Source organism: Muscardinus avellanarius (genome assembly GCF_963383645.1).
Source record: "Muscardinus avellanarius genome assembly, chromosome: 8".
Classification (NCBI taxonomy): domain Eukaryota; kingdom Metazoa; phylum Chordata; class Mammalia; order Rodentia; family Gliridae; genus Muscardinus; species Muscardinus avellanarius.
This window is the reverse complement of record NC_137794.1, coordinates 91,069,499-91,077,490: the sequence shown is the minus strand read 5'-3', so window position 1 is coordinate 91,077,490 and position 7,992 is coordinate 91,069,499.

The following is a 7,992-nucleotide window of genomic DNA, read 5'->3' as shown; positions in this document are numbered from 1 at the left end:
CTAACCATGTAGACACAGCAATGATAGATTTTTAACTGTAACACAAGCCTAAATATAGTTAAGAACCTGGTCTTCCTTGATAAACAGACTTTAAAGTGCCTAATGTAAAATGTGTAACATGAGAATTCAGGGATGCCAGTTTCTCTGAACATATATATATATATATACATATATATATTGGATGCATTATTTTTTTAATCATTTATACTGACATAATGAAAACCAAATCATTTTATATATCAAATTATTATTTTATAAGTGGCAGTATAAGCACTGGCAGTTCTCATTTTGAACTTTTCCCAATAAACCAGGTATTCAAATGTTGTATCTAGTTTTGAGCTTTTTGTTGTTGTTGCTAATTTTCTGTTCTGGGGAAGGGCATTTTTAAAAATGCTTTTGAGTGGGTAAGAAATTAGATAAAAGTTGTGTTTTTCTCAGTTTTAAGGATCTTGCTCCTTTTTTGGGTTCAGTGACCATGTTTGAATGACTATAAGTGGAATTCTAATACTTTACTCTCTGAGATGTGTGTGTGTGTGTGTGTGTGTGTGTGTGTGTGTGTGTGTGTGTTATTGAGGATTGAACCCAGAGGCATTCTACCTCCAACCTCTACCCCAATTTTCTTTTCCTTTCTTTTTTCCTTTCTTTTTTCTTTTTCTTTTTCTTTTCTTTCTTTCTTTCTTTTCTTTTTTTTTTTTTTTTGTGGCACTGGAGATTGAACCCAGAGACATTCTTCCTCTGAGCTAAACCTTCAGATGGATTCAGATGGATTTTATTTCTTATTTGGAAACAGAGTCTCACTAAGTTGTGGAGGCCCTTCCTAAATTGTTGAGGCTGGCTTCAAACCTGCGATCTTCCTGTCTCAGCCTCCCAAGTACTGGGATTGCAAGCATGCATGCATCACCACACCTGGCTTCTGAGCTTTTTCTTAATGAACAATATCCCACTGCACAGTTATCAATCAGTATCTCTGCAGTCCCCCAGCAGAGGGATTAAGAGATTAAGAGACTTCTGGTAGGTTCTGACACCCAGGAAACATCTGTGTGGAGTAGCTGAAGACTCATCCCTCTCCTCCTCTGTCCACAGCTTCCTGCTTGTGGCGGGTCCTCTTCCATTTAGGGACTGGAGGAATTGGTCGTTCTACTTCGTTTCTCCTCCCACCTTTCTACTCAAGAGCTTTTTCCACCACAGTTGCTAATTTATTTCTGTGTTGTATGTAACTGTGCAGAGGGGCATTCAACCTCCCAGCTACACCCCCAGCCCTCTTTTTTAGTCTTTTTTTTTTTTTTTTGCAGTCCTGGGGATGGAACTCAGGGGCATTCTACCTCTGAACTACACCCCAGCCCTATTTTTATTCATTATTATTATTATTATTATTATTATTATTATTATTATTATTAATGGTACTGGGGATGGAAACCCAAGGGCCTTCTACCTCTGGGCTATACTCCCAGACCTATATTATATTTTATTTGGAAACAAGGTCTCTTAAACCAGGCGAGGCTGGCTTTGAACCTGCGTGATCCTCCTGCCTCAGCCTCCCAATTGCAGGGATTACAGCATGTGCCACTACACCCAGCTTATTCTTATTTTTTGAAACTGTATCTCGCTGAGTTGAAAAGGGCCTCACTAAGTAGCAAACAAAGTCTCACTGAGTTGCAAAGGGCCTCACAAGTAGTTGAGGCAGCCTCCCAAATGCTGGGATTACAAACATGAGCCACCATGCCCAGTTCTCACTGCTTTTTGTTTATTTGTTTTTGTTTTTTGCTAGTTGGTCCTTGGCAGTGAATTTTTCTTTTTATGCCATTCAGAAAACATGAGATAAATTATATTTTTATTATTTATTTATTTATTTATTTATTTATTTTTGGTACTGGGGATTGAACCCAGAGGCATTGACCTCCAGGCTATAACCTGAGCCTGGTTTTATTTCTTATTTGGAAACAGGGTCTCACTAGGTTGCTGAGGCTGGCTTTGGACTTGTGGTCCTCCTTTTCCAGCCTCCCAAGTACTGAGATTACAAGCATGTTCCATTATAAATTTAAAGAAATGTAATCTGGGCGATTATTTCTACCAAACATAAAAAAAAAAAAAACTATCCTGTGACCTGTAGAGAATTTGAGGTGGTAATTAACAATGTTATAACTTCCATCTGACTAGGGGTGGTGGCCCACACTTGTAATCCCAGTATTTGGGAGTCTGAGACAGGAAGATCACAGGTTTGAAGCCAGCAGCATTCAATACCTTAGCAAGACCCTGTTTCAAAATAGAAAAACAAAAAATTGGGCTGAGGTGTAGGTCAGAGGTAGGACAACTAGATTTGATCATCAGCATCACACACACACACACACACACACACACCCCTCCACAAAACTACAATCTGCTAAAATAATAGCACAGTTAACTCACTAATTCAAGAGGATAATGGGAATTTAGATATTAAGAAACTTGGTTTCCTGTTATACATGAAAATGACTCAGATCATAAACTTCTCTTGAAATACACTACTATCTTTTTGTCTTTGATTTTTTTTTTTCCATTCAAATTTCTTCTTCCCTTCCTCAGTCAATAACATACTGTTTTCTTAATGGAGTACACTTAGGAAAAATACAACTTCCTGGGATCCATGAGCTGAAAGAATGGAGCCCTTTCAACCTGAAACATTTGTGACAAAGACACTACCTGGCATTACTTTGCTGCAAGGTCCCATTATTATTATTATTATTATTATTATTATTATTATTATCATCATCATCATCATTATTAATTATTTTTATTTATCCTTGTTCAAGTGCAGAGATCTTTGTTGGATCAGATCCACCAGGACAGACACTTTGATGACATGAACAGAAGAAAAATTCCAGGGAATTCTAGAAAGTAATAAAAAATCTTGAGAAACCACTTAAAGACTAGCAGTGTGTTGTATGAGGTTTCCCATGGTGAAGCTGAGGTTGTTTTTGTTTTTGTTTTTGTTTTTTTGGCGGGTCTGGGGGTGGAATACAGGGGCATTCGACCTCCAAGCTACACCTCCTGCCCTATTTTTTATTCTTGATTTTGAAACCGGGTCTCACTGAGCTGCAGAGGACCTCACTAAGTAGCTGAGGCTGTCCACGAACCTCAATCCTCCCATCTCAGCCTCCCGAATGCTGAGATTACAAGCCTGCACCGCCACGCCTGGCTTGTTGTTTTGGTTCTCTGCCCTTTAATGAGCAATTCTGATTCCCTGACAATTACCTCACAGGGACACTATTACTATGCTAAGTGCCACTTACTGTTGAGTGTAACAAAAAAGCAATATGTCAAGATCTTTCAGTTGTCACACAGGTGGTTGCAGAGTGTAATTACTTATAGCTCCAAAATTATATAATACAGGACTGACCATAAACTCTAGCAGTTTTCCCTTTTATAAGAGAATAGATGCAACAGGACAATACAGCCTTCATAATGCAAGGTGAGTTTTGCTACAAAGTCCCGCTAAGTAATATAATAAACTTGAGTGCTGAATCAGCTTGTCTTGTTTTTTTTTTAGGCTGATCTGTAAGAATGTATTTGAGCCTTATCCCAGCTTTGGTTATTGCTAGCTGTACAGGCTTGGGAAGATCATTTCCCTGCTGGTCTTCTTAGCTGTAATATGATTGCAAATGATCCTTTTTCATTCAAAATTCTCTGAGTTAGAATACTTACTTTTTTATTTGTTAATTGTACTAGAAAAGCCAGGCATGGTGGTGCATGCTTGTAATCCCCCCACTTGGGAGGCTGAGACAGGAGGATTGCACAGGCTCAAAGCCAGCCTCAGCTACTTAGTGAGGCTCTCAGCAACTTAGTGAGACCCTGTTTCCAAATAAAATATAAAAATAGGTCTGGGGTTATAGCCCGGAGGTAGAAAGCCCCTGGGTTCCACCCCCAGTACCACCAAAACGAAAAACAAACATACAAAAAATGTACTCAAAAAACCTTTGGAAAGGAAAAGGGGCTAAGTGAAGCTATTTTATGTGTTTGTGTGTGTGCATGCACACACGTGTGTACCTTTTCAAATTGTAACTAGAACAATGATTTAAATCATCTTAATACTACTATGGAATTTTTTTCTTTAATGAAAATCAAAGAATATTTCTTTTTTGCATACCAGCGATGGAACCCAGGTTAATTATACCTCTGAGCTATACCCCCAGCCCTATTTTTTATTCTTTATTTTGAAACAGTGTCTCACTGAGTTGCAAAGGGCCTCATTAAGTAGTAGCTGAGGCTGTCTGTGAACCTCTATCCTCCTCTCTCAGCCTCCTGAATGCTGGGATTACAAACGTGTGCCACCACGCCCGGCTCAAAGAATATTTCTTAAGGCTGAAGAACTAAATAAACAACTATCAGCTCTATCAAGAGCATAAGTAACCCTAGAGCTGAGAAAAACAAGGACAACTTTATTTGTACTCCAGGGGTGATTCAATCTGGGGGAGGGGACTTATTAAATACAGCTCTTCTGACCAGTGTAGAAAACAACAGAATAGAAAACAAGTATCAGAGGAAATAAATCCATTACCAGGAGAGGGACCCATGAGTTGACCAGAGATTTTGTCAAATTTCTGATTGATGAAGAAAAGTAACAATGGTAACAGCCCAGGGAAGCTGACCTGACCCTCTACGGACCCAGGTTTGCTGGGAAGCAACACAACTGTGCTCCTTGGTAAATGTTCCAAAGCACCACACTTGGAGTTGGCAGGAGAGAGTGTAGGAAGGGGAAGGAGGAGGGTGGAAATCCGGGGCGCAAATTAGAGGTCTGTTTCGTGAGGCATTTACCAGTTGGGCGGGCCTGACTCCCACTCCAAAATTACTGAGTGGGACAACAGGCCTAAGGTGCTTTTCCATAGGTACAACCCCGAGCTGATGGCCAGGCTGACTCATCGGCGTGCTCTGTTGTAAGGGCTTCCCATACATTCACCCATGGAAACCTTGCCTGACCCTCTCAGGTGGATTCAGTTATTCTCCTTGCTCAGAGAGAAGAAATGGAAACACAGGAAGGTGGAGTAACTTTCCCAAGGTTGGACAGCAGTGGCAGTGATATTGAGTAGGTGTTGGGGCAGTTTGACACAGTAGAATGTGGCAAAGCATCATCACCATGGCAACGCTCCCTCCTGTGGGTGTGGGCTCTCCAGTCTCTTCACTCTCCAAGAAGCAGTCTGCCTAGCCGGTGTGCTTGGGGCATCATGTAACGGAGAAAATGGAGAAGGTAAAGGGCCCAAAGCGTAAAGGCTCAAGCCACGTTGGGGGATGGTTCTCCGGGAGAGGTCGGGAGGATGTTTGAAGGTGATGGATGAGAAAAAGAAAAAAGAGAGACTTAAAAGATCTACTACCTCCAGGACCTACGCGCCTCACTGCACTGAGTTTGAGTAAGACGGTTCACATTGTTTTAGAGTAAGTTTTCATTGTTGGATGTCTGCTTTCAGAACACTTCTCTGTGATTGGACCATGTGAGTCATTACTTTGTAAACATTACACACACAAGCTATTTTCCAATCAGAGCTATGTTAAAATTAAAGGGTCCAGTCTTGATTTGGAGAATTTTTGGAAAGTGCTTCTTAAGTGAAATCTCAGTACCCCTTTCTGAAATATTTATTTTTAGCTTTTCTTTTCTTCTTTCTTTCTTTCTTGTTTTTTTTTTTTTTGTGGTACTGGGGTTCCTGGAAGCCCTTCTACCTCTGGGCTATACTCCCAGACCTATTTTATATATTTTTTGAGACAGGGTCTCTTAAGCCAGCCCGGCTGACTTCGAACCAGCGCGATCCTCCTGTCTTCCGCCTCCCAAGCGCGGGGATTACAAGCGTGCTCCACCACGCCCGGCCTTCTTTCTTTCTTTTTTTTTTTTTTTTTTTGAGGGTCTGGGGATGGAACCCAGGGGCATTTGACCTCCGAGCTACACCCCCTGCCCTATTTTTTTATCCTTCATTTTGAAATAGGGTCTCACTAAGTACCTGAGACTGTCCACGAACCGTGATTCTCCGGTCTCAGCCTCCCAAATGCTGGAATGACAAGCGTGCGCCACCACGCCCGGCTTATTTTTGGCTTTTCTTAAGTGGCATATTATATGATCCTAACTAAAGGATAGTTTCATTGATAGCCTCCATGCACTGTGTAGAATGTTGAGTCTTAGTTATTATTCATACAATATTTTGAAATGTGTTACCTAAAAACCCACACTCCAACCACAGGATACTACATAGGTAAAATCCAGTACATAGATATAGCTACACCATGGACAATCCTTTGGCTTCGGTTATACTGTGGGAGGCTCCTTCTCAGAAGCAGACACAGGGGGAGGGTCCTTCCACTTCCTTGCATCATTGGGTCTAAACTTTTTCATCCAAGCACTCTCAGCAGAAGAAAGTGAATGCATAACCCCCATGTTAAATTTTTTATGCAAATGCTTAATCTGAAATCTAAGTCATGCTTCTATTAATATGAGCATTTTTTTTTTTTTTTTTTGGTGGTGGTACTGGGGTTCCTAGAAACCCTTCTACTTCCAGGCTACACTCCCAGACCTATTTTATACTTTTTATTTGGAAACAGGGTCTCTTAAGCCAGCGCGGCTGGCTTTGAACCTGCGTGATCCTCCTGTCTCCACCTCCCAAGTGCAGGGATTACAAGCGTGCGCCACCACGCCTGGCTTTATGAGCATATTTTAAATGAAAAATTTATTATTTAATCTTCAACCAGCCCTACCAATCTTCAAATTATAATTTAGAGCAGATATGAGAAGAGCTTATCATATTTGGAAAGGATTCTGTCTCTCTAGATTCAACTGAACTCCCCCTGACATCTAGACTTTAGGTGGAGTATACAAGCAATCTATGTGTGTGTGTGTGTGTGCGTGTGTGTGCGTGTGTGTGTGTACGTATGCACACACTGGGGTGTTCTACCTCCAAGATACATCCCCAGCCCTTTTTGTTATTTATTTTGAAAAAGGGTCTTTCTAAGTTGCTGATGGCCCACTAAATTGCTGAGGCTGACCTCTAACCTGAGATCCTCCTGTCTCTGTCTTCCAAGTACTGGGATTACAGGCACGCACTACCATGCCTGACCACAAGCAAACATTTTTTTTTTTTTTTTGTGTGTGTGTGTGTGTGTGTGTGTGTGTAGTATTAGGGGTGGAACTCAGGGGCTTTTCTACCTCTGGGCTATACTCCTAAACCTATTTTATACTTTATTTGAAACAGGGTCTCACTAAGTTGCTAAGAGCCTCACTCAATAGCTGAGGCTGGCTTCAAACCTGTGCAATCCTCCTGTCTCAGCCTCCCAAGCGCTGGGATTACATGTGTGTACCACCATGCCCAGCTAGCAAATATTTTTAATAGTCCTCTAGTAGTTCATTCTTTTCTAGAGAGAGAAATTCAAAGTATTGTCAGCAACACCATAGCAGGAATCGATTTGGAAATTTTTGGAGTACTTTGAATTTCTACAAAAAGTAATAGCTCTAAACAAGAATATTTCACATAAATATGCAGGAAAATTTGTCCTGGAGCTGTTTCCAAACCCTCAGCTAGTGGCAAGAACAGATGGAGGAGTGAGGTTGAATGAATACATTCAGTTCCAATTTCATCTTTCCGTGTCCTTACTCTTTGTACAACAATTATTTTTGCTGTGGGGTTTTAAAAGGGGTCACAAGGTTTCTTTATCTGATCTCTGTAGAAGGAGGTTCAGATTTTAAAATCCCTGTAGACTGGCTGGGCTTGGGACTCACGCCTGAGCCCGAGCCTTTGCTTTTTGAGATGACTCCTGGGTGACTTGGCAAGCCTTGTTCCAGTGTATAGCACATTGTTCGTGAATTTTGCAATTCTGGTAAGTATCTGGGTGTGTACTCTGGGTGTTGGCAGAGATGCGTATAATATACCACAAGTGTGGGAAAAGACAGCTGGAAAGAGACAGGAGGACCGCGTTCAGTCATGTTGACGGCGCGCCGCAGCTAGTGTCCTGTGCTTCGCTGTTGTCCTTAAGAACTGACTC